This window comes from Sebastes umbrosus, chromosome 21 (assembly GCF_015220745.1).
Source record: "Sebastes umbrosus isolate fSebUmb1 chromosome 21, fSebUmb1.pri, whole genome shotgun sequence".
In the NCBI taxonomy this organism is placed as follows: Eukaryota; Metazoa; Chordata; class Actinopteri; order Perciformes; family Sebastidae; genus Sebastes; species Sebastes umbrosus.
The window spans coordinates 7671121-7686387 of NC_051289.1; the positions used below are offsets into that span (position 1 = coordinate 7671121).

General features: G+C 41.1%; 1 long non-coding RNA gene across 1 annotated transcript; it reads right to left on the minus strand.

Annotated features, from left to right (window-relative positions):
* Nucleotides 1–276: 276 nt before the first annotated feature.
* Nucleotides 277–14647, minus strand: LOC119480441. The gene is made up of 3 exons (XR_005204928.1): nucleotides 14606–14647; nucleotides 13520–13521; nucleotides 277–360 (listed from the first exon to the last, which is right to left on the minus strand). It is a non-coding gene; the product is annotated as an uncharacterized LOC119480441 (long non-coding RNA).
* Nucleotides 14648–15267: the final 620 nt, after the last annotated feature.

Consider the following 15267-nt stretch of genomic DNA (forward strand, 5'->3'; position numbering starts at 1 on the left):
CTCGGTGCACTTTCTCTGAACATTTACTGTTGTCATGGATGGGTTTACATTACAGTTAATAGAAAGCCTGGTTAATAGGGTGCTGTGTGCGGCGGTACCGAACACCGACGGCCGTGACAAAGCCTCGGTATTTGACGCCCTGGGAATGAGAACGGGCTGGTTTGTGTCCCATATGAAACTAAAAGTCAACGTTCACTTATTTCAATTCACGCCCGCATCTTAATAACGTAACAAACACTGCCATTTTAAGCCAAACCATGATGTTTTTTCACTAAACTTAAACCAACTACTTTTGTACCATTTTCCTTTTGTTTCAATTTCTTAGTCATTTTAAGCAAAACCATGATGGTTTTTTTATTTCTAAACATAACCAAGTAGTTTTATTACATTCTTTTGTTTTGTTGTGTTTCCATTTTTACATTTACCTTTGTGTTTAACACTGTTTAAAGCTGTGATCGTAATCTGGGAGAAAATACGTTTCAAGGGAAACGCAATTTTGTAGGAGACAGGGTTGCATTTAAAGAGGCAGCCTACTCCCATTTATTGAGTATTTTACTCCCAAAATGTTTGGGGGACTTGTGAGAGACAGATTCGAAAAAGAATGAGGACAAGATATCCTGACTTTTAGTCCCCAGTGTGGGAAAGCTACAAAAACACAGGATCAAATATATCCCATAATGAAAAATCAGTGGAGTGCCCCTTTAAATAAATCAAATCCAGGTATGTTCCAGTGAAAACCAACACAAAGTGAAAACCTTAAAAAGGTCTCTCTGCTGCTGCCAGATTTGGTGCTTCCATCACTGTCCCGTAATAGGAGCAGTATGCGGTTCACACAGAGGTTGACTTCTTGGGCAGCTGTAATAAAAAAAGCAGGGACGCCACGTGTGAGAGAAAATGTATTTCCAGGGGGCTGACAGAGAATTAAAAGAAATGTGGGCGAGGTTGTACCAGCACGACCCGACTGGCACGGCGCACACTCACGTGATCCCACACTATTTGTGGAGGTTTGGTATCCGAGCGCGGCCCGGCTAAAACCGGCGCTGGGATGGAATCCGCTCAGTCACATGTACCTTTAGTGTGGAGCAGCGGCTCTTATGGCTGCACACTCATATCTCCTCTGCACTTTCATTTATGCACCGCTGCTATTTATACATGATAACCAAACTGGCTGCTGCTGAAACACTGAGGCATGCAGGAGAGCTTTCATGACATTTCCCGCTGTGACTTTGGTCTGCTGTGGGAAATCCCATTCATCTGATGTTGATTAAACCAGGTCACTTGATAACAACGGCGCTCCGAGGGATAGTCTCGTCTACAATAGGTCACAAAGGGAACTGGCTGGCTGCCGTTCCATAAAAAAAACTCTAATGCCACGATACCAGCAGGATTTCTCAGTAGTAAAAGCAAAACATTAGCCTGGACTCAACATCAAACATCAAATTTAATGTTAACATCTGAAGGTGGAATATGATCAGAGGGCCAAAGAATGTGCAGGAAAACGAAAAAAAAAAATACTAAAAGTACGAGAGGAACAAAACCAAACAAAGCTGCCAGTCATTGTCTCTCTAAATGAAGCAATACATTACAATTTTTGACTCTTCTGTCCACCACACCTTTTATTATAACCGTCATCGACCAAAGAAATTCTCAGTTGACGAACACTGAAACGATTTTATCGACTAATCGATTCGTTGAATTAATCAACATATCTGTAAAACTGAGTTTCTCCGCAAAGAATCACACAAAGGCACCACTTTAAATCTTCTGTTTACCAGAGATGAGCTCATAAGTTTCTTGGAAATAAGTAATTCAACTTAAAAAATGACTAATTGACTAAAGACATCTTAGTTGACTAAGAACAAAACGAAAAGCATAAAGCTGACTAACAGGGGGCCGCCCTAAACAAACCCAAACAGTCATTGTCTTCTTAAATAAAGCAATAAATTACAATTTCTGACTCTTCCATCCACCACACCTTTTATACACACAGTTCCTCTGCAGACTGTCAGCCTGTTCACACCTCCGTTCAGTTTCCTCCTGCTCTCTGTGCTCACCTCTACTGTGTTTTAAGGAAGCCAAATTCACGACACAGTTGTTCTGACTCATTGTCATCCCAACTAGCCACATATAGTGGTATATGAAACATACATTTCAGTCTTCGTAAATGTATGTAATCCTTTTGTAAGTGTATATTATCATATTAGACAGCACAATGTAGTCGAATATGCTAAATGGGTACTGCAGATAGACAGAGGAAGGATGAGTGTTGATTGATAGAAAGGCCTACTGTAAAGTTTTTGCACACACTAAAGCTCCACGTAACACAGTATATCCTCATACGACAGTTCGTATGATTTTATTACAAATTTCTTGTGCGTTTTCCTACAAATGTCCAGCAACACGTGACGCACGTGTCAATTTCAAGTCTTTCCCAAATAAAACTACTTCATTAGGTTTAGGAAAAGATCGTAGTTTGGGTTAGAATAACACAAGAAGTGGCGTAATTTAAGTATGGAAGTTATGCGACAAATAAATCAACTTCTGGTTTCACATGGGACACGAACAGCGGTCTCCTGGTGCGAAAGTCCGGTGTTTTTTGACACACCAATCCCCCCCGACCTCTTCCCTACATGGCGTTTGTCGCTATTTATACTTCCCGGTTCACGATTACGTTGAAATTGATTTTGTGATATATACATACGTAATACAGTGAATTACTTTTCAGAGGTATAGCTACAAACGGTGGTTGAGAACTGTAGTATATTATAGGTTAACATTGAGGTAAGAATGCTGTATGTATTATATTTACACCATATTATCCCAAAAGCACGCATCATTCTGTGGCATTTTATGCTTTTGCACTCATTGATATCATCCCCCTTTCGCTGTAATCCTCCAGACCTGCAACCCCCCGCCCATTTCCAGCACCTGAGCCAATTGGTATGCATTGCTGGCGGGTTGTGACCCAGGTCGTATCTGAATTGCCATGACCAGGGATTAACCATGTAGACTGGTTGGGGTTGAACATGGGTCAAATCAACGACCCTGGTCGATGGTGTGAAAGAGGCATTAGTCTCATAATAAGCCATTCAGTTAAAGTCAGCCTTCACCCTGATGAATCCACTTCACTGGTGAATACGTCATGGAGGACATTAGATCTGCAACGAGCTGCTTCCAACTCGTTGAATGAAAGCATCGTCAGCCCCTTTGAGTCACCAGTTACTAAACTCGTCCAACTCCAGCTGCTTCACATCTCCACTGTAACGTGAACCAGCAGGAATGTGCAGCCGCGTCGATGCTAGCGGCAGCAGCGGCGGCGACGACGATCTGCGACCCATCTTTCATCGACGACAAGCTCATTACCCGAGAAACCTCTTGACCGGAGTGACAAACAGGAGGGCAACAGTCGTCAGAGTCAATCCTGTAGGGAGGTTAAAGGTCTGACCTGGACTTTTCTGGGTCTGAAAGACCACCCGGAGCTCACTGATCACCACCCTGTGAGATCTCCATACACTTTAGTCAGAAAAGATTGTTAGCAAAGCTGCACATGAACGCACTCGTTTACAGAATTTATGTGGCGTCCGTAATATTCAGACATCGAATGCAGCGGGGGAACCTCGTCACCTCGCACGGCGTGATGCTGAGTTCAGGGCCAGGCCTTCCTCAAGAGCTCCAGCCTCATTAGTGTTCAGAGATTTACCCACTGACACGCTGACCGACAGCTGCTCCAGAGGAAAGCCAGCAGGCGAAGAGGAGCCGCTCGGTAATGGAGCACTTCCTAAAATCATCCATTTACAAAGCGGAGATTTCTCCTCTCATACTGAGACGCTGTTATCCAGTGGAAGTGTGCTACGTCCTTCTCTGCCAAAACCAGAAATAAATTGGCACAGATATTTCAGCTACTCTTTGTAATGAGTCAGCATTGCTAATGTTTCTCTTCACACAGCTGCTGGCCCATTTTCTGTTGCCAAAGACCACACATATGAGAAACTGGGGGGCATTTCAGTGGTCTCTTCCTGCCCGTCTTTCACTCGCATGAATAGATACAAATGAGACCATAAGGAGAAATGAATACACCTTTTTATTTCTTTGAAATCAATCGGATAGAAACTAACAGCTGACGGAGCGCCGTGTCAAATCAAGCGGCTATCAGGTTCAAGGTGCAGCAAGGAGAGCCTCCACCCTCCTCCTCCGTCCTCGACGTCTTTTTACACCAGGAGCCAGTGAAGTCATCACAGCTGCTGCGGCTCTCCCATAGAGGCCGAGTGAAAGGTCGTCCCTCCAGCTGAGGGTTGTAAATCCAAGACGTAAAACGGGGAAGACGTACGCTCCATTCAACAGGTGCAAATCCAGAATGAATGTTTTTTTTTCTTCCTCTGAAGGAGCGAGGACAAAGAGGAGTGAGACGGGAGCATTCAGCCTGGAGGACTTACGACGCTTAAACGGCCTTAATTAAAAACAATGATGGTCCTTCATGAATCCGCTGCACATTAAAGAAGACGGGCAGAAACTTGGCACTCATTCTGAAGCTGTAATTTTCTTTTTTGTGAATGCAACACGTGAGGAATGTCAACAATCCTTTAATATTTGAGACACGGGATCTCAAGTGAAACTAGCTGAGATGTGTAAAACGTCTTCACGTCCGTTTGCGGAGCGCTGCACTTCTCAACTTCCTCTTAATAGAAGATCTGTCACATGAGCTGCATCTATAATGAAAGTGAAATAGTGACCATGGTTGTAGATTCCTACTGCATAGACAACAGGAGATGAATAATGCATGAATGATCATTTAAAAACATAAATCTTTTTGCCACTCAAACATTATTCAAACACACTCTAAGATATTAGTTTGTTCTGTCCTCTGAAGACATGTTCAAAGTTACGTTTTCCAAGTTTCTGTGAGAAGATGCATATCATTATAATCATAGGTCAGTGTTTCTCAAATGGGGGTACTTTGGAGTCTTGTAGGGGTTACGTCTGATTTCTTTAAAATGTTAATTTAGAAGAAATCCAAAACTCTGTAATGCACTTCCTGTAGAGATTTGAGCATTTAAATCTGTATCCACTTTTAAAAACCTTTTGAAAACACATTTTTTTTGGGGATTGCTATAAGGTCCCAATGTTATATGTCTATTTATGTGCATATGCGCGGTGAAGCATGTGTACAGAGCATGTGTGTATGGTTATCTACAGTATATGTAGGTATACATCCGTTTGTGTATGCGTGCATATATTTATACACATTTATATACACGTTTATTTGTTTTTATCACCTTGTTTTGCTTCTTCATTATTATTGATATGTTACCTTATTTTTTTTTTTTACTTTATCAGCTTTTATTGTCTTATGAAGCACTTTGTAACATCTGTTTTGAAAAGTGCTGTATAAATAAATACATTTATTATATTATTATATCAGTCATGCATAATTCCTAAAATGATTACACTATACGAAGTTAAAAAAAAAGGTAAATGTAAGTTTAATAAACCACATTTTATAGTCAATCAATCAATATTGCAATCGTTAATTGACGTAAACTCTCCACTGTCGCAAAAAAAAAGCATTTTTTTTTTTCTACCAAAGATATTTTTGCTCTGGTTAGGGGGTACTTGGCTGGAAAAAAGTTTGAGATCCACTGTTATAGGTGATATTCAGACTGAATCTATCGTTTATCAAACACTAAAACACACTGAATAAAGTTTGTGGTTTTGTTCCTCATAAATAAATGATCAAAACTTCACAAACTACTCCTTTAAGCATCATATACTTCTTGTCTGTTCACTCATATTCTCTAAGATTTAGCTAAATACAAGACTTTCATTGGTCTTAACTGCTCATTGTCTCCGCTGACAAAGTCTTCCTCGTCTAGTTTCAACTTTCAACTGGCTCCCAGACATGACTCTTCCTCAATTAAGTGACTTCCTCAATACGCTTCTGTTCACGTCACATGGGACGGGAAGGACAGATAAAAAGATGAAAAACGATTAATGACTTCCGAGCGTCTGCGTCACGGGAGAGAACTGGAGATGGTTGTGCTGCTGCAGAGTTGATCATGTGAGTTTTATATAATACAGTGCATTGACAGTACAGTAGGGTCGACTAACATGTTATTAGAGCTGCAACAATTAATCGATTAGTTGTCAACTTTTAAATTAATCGCCAACTATTTTGATAATCGATTAATCGGTTCGAGTGATTTTTTAAGAAAAACAAAGTCTAAATTCTCTGATTCCAGCTTCTTAAATGTGAATATTTTCTGGTTTCTTTACTCCTCTATGACAGTAGACTGAATATCTTTGAGTTGTGGACAAAACAAGACATTTGAGGACGTCATCTTGGGCTTTGGGAAACACTGATCGACATTTTTCACCATTTTCTGACATTTTATAGACCAAACAACTAATCAATTAATCCAGAATATAATCAACAGATTCATCGACAATGAAAATAATCATTAGATGGAGCCCTACTTTTTATTTTTAAGGATAACCCGGGCTATTTGAAAAGTAACTATGAACTCACTGCAGCACTATAACCAATAAATAAAACAGGCAATACAACAAAACTTCGACTAAAAGTAACTTTTACTCAAGTCAAACCTAACTAGCCTTTCTGACTTCACAGGGTCAAAGGTCAAAAACTAGATTGAGATTTACAAAAGCAGAAAAAGTCAAGCTAAACACAGTAACTGTAATTGTGAAAGACAAAACTTTGCAGCCAAAAGTCAGATTTTAGGTCACGTCCAGGTCACACTGGGTCACATACTTACACAACTTGATAAAGCAGCAGCACAGTGTGCACTGTTCCTCTGACTTCCTCTAAAAACGAGTACATTTGTGTGAAATTGGTATACAACGCAGGAAGAGAAGAAGCATATGATTCCTACACACAGAGATCGTCACGCTGATATAGGACTGTCTGTTCTCCACCACATTCATGGAATTTCACCCTGTTTATTCTTCTTTCATCTTCACTTCCAGTCATTGAGAAATGTCTCACACAAATCCAATAACTGAACAACCGGGCCTCACATAACGATTCGCAGTGTTTATTTCCTGCGGTAAGAATGACACCATTATCATTCTCAGAAAGTCAGGACAGACATTTAATTTGGGTCTTTCCACTTTCGTAGCTCCTTTAGTGCAGAGGCAGAGAAATTACCTACAAATCCTAATTCAGTTTCATTTTCAGGTTTAAATGCAGTTTCAGTGGTGGAATGCAATAAAGTACATTTACTCAAGTACTTAAGTACAATTTTGAGATACTTTACTTGAGTATTTCCATTTTATACTATACTGTACTTATACTTCTACTCCACTACATTTTGGTAGACTTTTTCCGCCGATGTACTTTTTTTTTTTTTAAACCTTTTTTATTGCAGTTTTACAGGATTATACAACATTTGTATCAAATACAAATACGATAATGTGCCATGAACGAACAAGGAAATGTCATTTTATAAAGAAGTGGGCACCGACCCCGCTAGGCCGGGAACAATAACACACGCACATATTTGTGCGCACGTTGCCCAGACTGTTCTAATACACAATTTGAAAAGTAATGCACTATAATTCGTATATCCCACAAAATCAATTTGCATGTAATCCACTTAATAGTGAACCAGGAAGTATAAAGAGCGACAAACGTCATGTAGGGAGGAGGTCGGGGTGGATCGATGGGTCAAAAAACATCAGACTTGCCTAGGACTGCTGTTCATACCCCGTGTGAAACCAGAAGTCAACGTTGATTTATTTGTCACGTAACTTCCATTCTATTTTAACCTATATCACAATCTTTTTCTAAACCTAACCAAGTTGTTTCCTGTGAAGACGGAAGTTTATTTTAAAAAGGCCATATGCATGTAGCGAGCGGAAATTGACAAGTGTTGCTGGACATTCGTTAACCTGACCCGCCAGGTGGTTTGTTGCACAGAACCATCTGAGCAGCCGTCATTGGAAACTGTTTGGAAAAGGGCGGGCACTTTAAAAAAGTACGTGGCAGGTGACTGGATGAACCATCTGTCAATCAAACTCTTGCTGAAGCCAGTCGGGAGAAGAGTGACAACATCTTTTCCATCGAGGAAAAAAAGCCCTAGGTTGGAATATCTGAAATCTTAGTATTCTTGATGTACTAGAGAAAGGGGCCGCAGACCTTGACAAATGCATTGGACCTTCGTTGGAGAGAAAGTCTTATTTTCTCCAATTTAAGAAAGTAGAGCACGTCCTGAATCCAATGTGTATGAGACGCAGGTGCAGGAGATTCACACTTCATCAGAACCAGTCTCCTATAGCCAGTAAAGTAGTGAAGGCGATTTAAGTGGCTGACACCACAAAGAAAGCACTGAAAGGGTTTCTGCCCAGTATTTCAGACAAGTTATTAAAAAAATCATTGTCCAGAGGTTAAACAAGGACGGAGAGAGCCAGAGCACATGTAGGTTGGCAGAGGCCTGATGACATCTGTCACAGATCGGGGAGACATCCTCGGTAAAGTAAGCGCGGTGCACCACTTTACGTGGTATCAAACAGGAGCCGTTCCCAGAATCTCTCCTCAAAATCTCAGTACTGTACTTTTCAAAAGAAGACTCCAAACTTGAAACTAACTAAAAAATTTATTTGCGAGAACTTTTAAGTTAATTTCTTTTCCACTGACAGCTTTGACATTTTCCATGATGTCAGTTCATCTGGTCGGCCCAACCGTGAACCATCCGATGCCGCAGATCATGAAGATATATATCTGATTTATCTAAATGTCACAAGGAATTTTGTGTGCCAGAGGGCAGCAGCTGAAGCTCTGCATGCTGAGAACAGAAACGGTCCAGGCTTGAAAGATACCAAAGTGACACATGACAAATTAACATCCAGAAGATGAAAAGTCTTACTCACATACAGTATCAATAACGGGGGATAATTACTGCTCAGCCGAGGTAAACACACTAAGGGGAAGAGAATAGGTTGTCCTCATTTCACGTGGGATTTTTATATTCATGAAGGAGACAAAATGAGGACGTTGCATCACATTTCCTCTCTCACACTTTTAACAGAGGTCGTGACCTTTCTGACCAGTCTAGACAGTGGACACCAGCAGCCTGCCTAAAATGACCTAATGACTTTTCACCCTGCGTCCAGGCCCTCTCTCTCACACATCCCAGCATGCCTGTCAATTTGAGGAATAACCAATAGCTAACCCAGCTTTACAGGACGGTGGAGTTTAAATCTGAGGCCCATTAATCAACAACTGGTGGTGGGAAACTCCAGGGGAAAAACTGGAAACTCTGGTGTCCTACATTAAAGACGGCTTGGTGATTAATTGCTGCCCTTTCACAATGAAACTGTAGTTTTAGCTGTGAAGTTTTTTTACGGACATTTAATTCAGCTTCTTTTATCTGGGTTGAAGTTGGGGCATGCCTACATCCCCACCCCGCCCCCTTCCTCGCTGCCATTCATTTCTTCCGCCGCCTTTGAACTCGCTCAAACATGGAAGGCTAAATATTTACACGTCGGCCCCTTGCTTGTTTAAAGTTAAAGGCACACTCACACAGCAGAGTAAATGAATGAAAAAGCTTTAGACAAAACACCTCCAGCGGCTGATGAGTCCCAGGCCACTTTTACAGCGCCGCTCCCACAGGTTCGACCTCCTTTTCAGGGCATGATGGGAGGCAGGGACCCGGGGGTCTAGCGCGGGGGGCTCAGCGGAGAAGCGCAGCCCTGCTGACGCTGCTGTCTCTGTGAAAAGAGGCGATCTGTGCATTTAGAGTTGGCTCGGGCCCAGAGAGATTAAACGGAGGTGGGCTGGTTTACCATGTGAGGGTATTACAGACAAAGAACCATCTGATCAGCTGCGAGCGAACGCACCATTCACGATCACAAAAGAAGGAGGTGTACAAAGGCATGTACTTGAAAGGTTTTTTATTTTTATTGATTGACCGTTCTCTAAACCCCTCCCCCCGAACAGTGATTGTCCAATCACAGCTTAGCAACCGTAACTAGGTCTGTCAAACATTGGATTTCTCTGCATGTCGAAATGGTGTTTGGAGGGGTGGTGTCTTTTTTATAGTTTTTCGAAAACCAAAAACACAGGAGTGAAAGTGTGAGGAATTAATTAAACAGTTTATTATTTGCTCTGTTGCTCTGTCAGCATGTCTGGCTAACTATAGCAACCTATCAGAGCGTTACCAAAGAGTATAGAAGCAAAGAGATGAAACTCGTGTGTTATATTTATAATATTCGTTGTTTAACACAGGCCATTTCGGACGATAGAAATAATTCTGTTTTACTCTTGTACAGTACTTTTTAGGCGGATGTTTTACTAGCGTCCGCTAAGGATGAATAGAAAGCGTTGAGACGCCCTCCGTCACTGGATCTAGTGGAAATGCGCCGCAACAGGCTCTACTGCAATATAACAATAACGCCGTTTCTTTATTTACATGCGTGGATCATCAACTGGTGACGATGATGACTTTTAGCCTTTAACCTCAGTCTGCACATATTCTTTATACTGTAAAGTTTTGCATATTCTTGGTCAATATTTTGCACATTCCTGCACAAACTGTAGCTCTTAGCACATATTACATGTTTTTTTAATAATATTTTTCATATTTTTATTGTCAATTTTTCTATTTTAAATGTCTTATTCTTGACTTTTGCAGTACTTGCTTTTTATCCTTTTAATTTCTCTCACTGTGTTTATTGTTCTGCACCAAAACACCAAGGCAAATTCCTTGTATTTGTTATATTTCAGCAAAATATCATGAGGTATGTAGCCATAAAGCGCCTATTTAAGAGATCTTCTTTTAAAACAAGTCAGCTGGCAACAAAGCAGGAGACAAAGTGTTCAACCAACTCATGGAGAACTAGTTATCTAGCTGATAAAGGGAACGGTTGCTGGCTAGAAAAATGTCTGCCTCTGTGTGAAATCAAGGAGCTACTGTTTTAAAAATTACTTAAAGTATGTTGAGTGGTAAATCTGCCAACGTTATCATTGCAAACCGCCTAGGTGCTGTTAGAGAGCGGAGAGCTACAACAATTAACCCTGCTGTCACCTGTATTTAGTGGATGCCAAATGGTGTCAGAGGTGTGAAAATCTGTTGGATTTTAAGCTTTAAGCTGCCTCCTTCTGTAGCAGTGCAACCAAAACTGCCCCTGTGACATTTTCCAGCCAATATGAAGCCTCGCTGAGCCAAAATGGTGTGGGAAGAGAGTTTTGGCGATATTTAAGATGTGCGCTGGCTGCAGGGAAAAAAAAAAGGGAGGCAGGATTGAAAGAACGAAAGCCAAGTGAGCAGTAAAGAATAAAGAGCTATGAGAGCAGGATTGACTCCTCTCTCTTATTCTTAATCCTTAAATCAGTTTAGACTTAGAGATCTAGCTAATGAAGCATCTGTTAAACACCCCACTAAGTGCAAAAAAAGAAAGAAAATAATCAGGGGGAAGGAAGCTATTACCAAATGTGATCAGCTAAATCTGTCACAAATGCTTTGGACACAGCCTTGATGTAATAAAATGTAATAAAACATAAAAGAGCCGTTCCTTTATATTCAAAACACCCATGTATAATGGCATGCATTATACTATAAATGACTCATGTAATGTTACAGAGCGAAACCAAGCAATCTCATGCCTGGGGACAGCAATCTAATCTGTGGTGAATCAGCAGCAACTGAAAAAGTCCTGTTCTGCTTCGCCCCGATAGTGAAAAGAAACAGCCATCAGCAGGAAGTAAGAAACAATGTCCAATGTCACCACAGAGGAGAGAGGAGGAGGATAAGACATGTTCAAGTCTCAAATCGGAGGGTTAAAACAAAAGGATTTGTACATTTGTGAGAATTAACAGGGAGTTTTTCAGAGCTGTCTTCTCCATCCAAGATGTAGAATTCATCTTGACTCTGAGACAAACAAAGACAATCTGCTGTGTGAATGAAAGGCTCAGGAGACACGATGGCGGAGCACAGACGCTTCAGTCTGGTGCTGCATTTGTCTCATTTGGCAGAAGCTGATGATTAGATTTACAAGTACAAGTGCAGAAGAAGAAAAAAACACATTCTGGCACAAAAACACTGAAACCAGAAAATGTTTAATTGGCTGTTTTACTTGTAGAGTGTTTGGATCGACCACATGCTCCTCATTTCCCACTCACAACGTCTTGAACCTAAGCTGTTACTGTCTGAGACGCTGCTGAAATATAATCCTCGATAGATTAAATATATCATATCTACATATGGTGGAGAAGGCTGGGAGGTTTACAAAGGAGAAGAACCAACACGTTCTCATCCCAACTCGTCACATATACAGCCGCTTTGTAGGTTTAGGCAACAAAACCACTACAATTAGGTTTAGGAAAAAGCTACATGGCTAGGCTTAAAGCTGAAGTAGGCGAGATTCTTTTTATAAAACGCTCGCTATATCGTGACAGTAGTACGTGAAACAGGCAACCTGAAAAAATACATGTGCCTCTCTGTTCTCCGGTGTTCAGACCGGAGGAAAACAAGCAGTAAGAGCTGATCTGAGGTCTAATGTCCAGCTGCCGTCTATGAGAGCCAGCTTACAATCACTCATGAACTCCGAGCAAATGGTCAAACTAGGCAGCGCTGATCAATTACGAATCAATATTATGTTACGTTAATGCCTATTTCACAAAATTCCCCCCCCCCCAGAGATCAATAAAGTCCAACGAAGTCTAAAGATCCAACTCTCCTGTCTCTTTTTACCTCATTTAAAAGCTGTATACATCAATGTGTGGAAGATGAGCTGCATAGTTTACGTGGGAACAGTCCCCAAATATGTCCAGGTTGCCCTTTAAAGCGGACATGAAATGGGATTATAATGATTAGTGTTGCTTATTATGTAGAAGACAAACTGTAGAAGCATGAATAGAACTTCTGCACAAACATATATGTGAATGCCTGAGAGACATTAAAGACTCTGTAGGACGGCAGCGTTAGATCTGTCACTCTGCCGGAGTGTCGTCCTCCTGCAGAGTGAGGACAGAAAAAAAGGAAATATACCGGACAACGATAGTGGAGTAACTTTGAGAAGGAGGACAAGTCTCGGAGGTCACCTGTAGGTCAGGTGACTGTGCTCAGGAACCTATTCACTGATTAAGATGAAGGATGCTGAGCGCATAAGGTGCAAACGAGCCGGGGGCCCCAGGGGGCCCATCTGTTGTGGGCAAATAAACGGGGGCTTCAGTGAATGAGAAAACAGCCCTGCCTTTCCCCTGCGAGGCCCAGCAGACAGCTCCATTAATCAGGAGCAGGATGAGCCTGCTGGGCTCGCAGTGACAAGTCAGCAGTGGCACAAAATCTCCTCCTCCTCACACTGTATCTCCATTAGAAGCTGGAGGTGTCAGCTGGCTGCAGCTTCTGTTCCTCTGTTGTCACTATCCATGTTTTCACAACTGTCCTCCAAGAATAACTTTAAACAGTGACACAGGAGGAGCAGGGAATAATTTACCACGTGCCGTTAATCCCACCAATAAATAAACATTTGTTTTGAGGGCTGCTTTACTACCGAGTGACCAAACAACTTCAGCTTGACTTAGATTTGAGTTTGACTGTAAGAGTGATTCAGTAGTGACTGATGTGTTCATTAAAAATCAGTGAAACGGACCGCTACAAGGGACTGAAAGATAAATCTGAGGGGTCACGAGATCATTAAGAAGAACCATTAAAAAAAACATATTACAGCTACACAAAGTTATGTTTTTTAGACTTTCCTCTAATTTCTGGCCATTTTTCTAGTTGTTCGGTTCGTCTAAAAATAAAATAAAGTCGCTTGAACTGGTTGCAACCGGTGAAAAGGGTTCGAAGTAGACATTGTTTCATGTTAAAGGGGTTATAAGCCAAATAGGTTGGTATCTACTGCCTTAGAGGATAAAAGGGGCCAGAAAAAATTATCCAACTACAAAGATAAATTAGAGATACAGTACTTTAGGAATCATTGTCTCGATTAATCAATTAATTGATTTTTCTTTAAAATGAAAACTGTGAAAAATGCCAGAATAATTTCCCACAGCCCTTGTAGGTAACTACTTCAAATGTCTAATGTTGTCCAAATAACCAAAAGATATTTATTTTAAGATCATATGTGACGAAGAACAGCAGCGAATCCTCACATCTGAGATGCTGGAAACTGAGAATATTTGGCATTTTTGTTTGAAAAAAAATGTTGGCATAAGACGTTTCTGCAAGACACCGATACGCTGAATGTCGACGTTTTTGCATTCGGTTAGAGCAAGTGACGTAGTATAACGGCATATTGAAATTTATGCGGTATAATAACGAGTATAACAAGCGCGAAAGTCCACTAAGGGCGGGTGGTGCTTGTGTTGCTTGTGTCCCGTGTGAAACCAAAAGTCAGTATTGACTTGTTAAGTAATGTTACGTAAGAAAGTCTGCTAATTTATTTTTTGCACTAGTTACGTTGTTACGTTACGCTGTTACGTTATGCTGTTACGTTACGCTGTTACGTTACGTTACATTGTTACACTGCGTTGTTACAGTACATTGTTACAGTACGTTGTTACGTTGCATTTTCACGCTACGTTGTTACGTTGCATTGTTAAGTTGTTATGTTACTGTTTTAACACAAACATGATCTTTTTTCTAACCTTAATCGAGTAGTTTTGTTGCCTAAACCTAACCAATCGTTTCATAACGTTAACCACGTGGCACTGAGCGTTTATGCAAGAGTGATATGAGGCTGATGTATTTATAAAACATAATTTTGGGGTTCAGAAACCAATGTATCCCGTGGTTTGCAGAAACTTGCAATTTTTTTCTGGTGACTGGGCTAATGATATGATTATATTGAATAATAAGAAAGTAGTGATATAAGGATTGCCCCGTGATAACTTTCCAGAGTTGTACAAATCCTGTCTTTTAGTTCTCTAAACCTCAGTGGAGAGGCATCTTATAAGCATTAAAAGGCATGGGTGTATCATTAAAAATAGACTATGATGTCCGTATTTCATCTTCTCACCAGTACCAGCACCTCCTGGTAATGCACTAGTCTATTTTCAGTCATGAACGCGGCCTTAGCCCCAGTTGGCAAACGCGTCTCATGCATCTCCAGCAGTAAGATAAGACGTGTCCCCTCAGAAAGAGGGAGGGAGAGGGGGAGGGGAGGTCGGTGTGAGAGGGTGCGGGCAGAGACAGTGGAAAGGAAGATGGAGGAGCACTTTAATAGTATGATTCAGCAGAGGTATCAATTCCCACAGATGGCAAGCTGGCTCCTATTGACTTACATAGGAGGGGAGTAAAGAGGCAATCA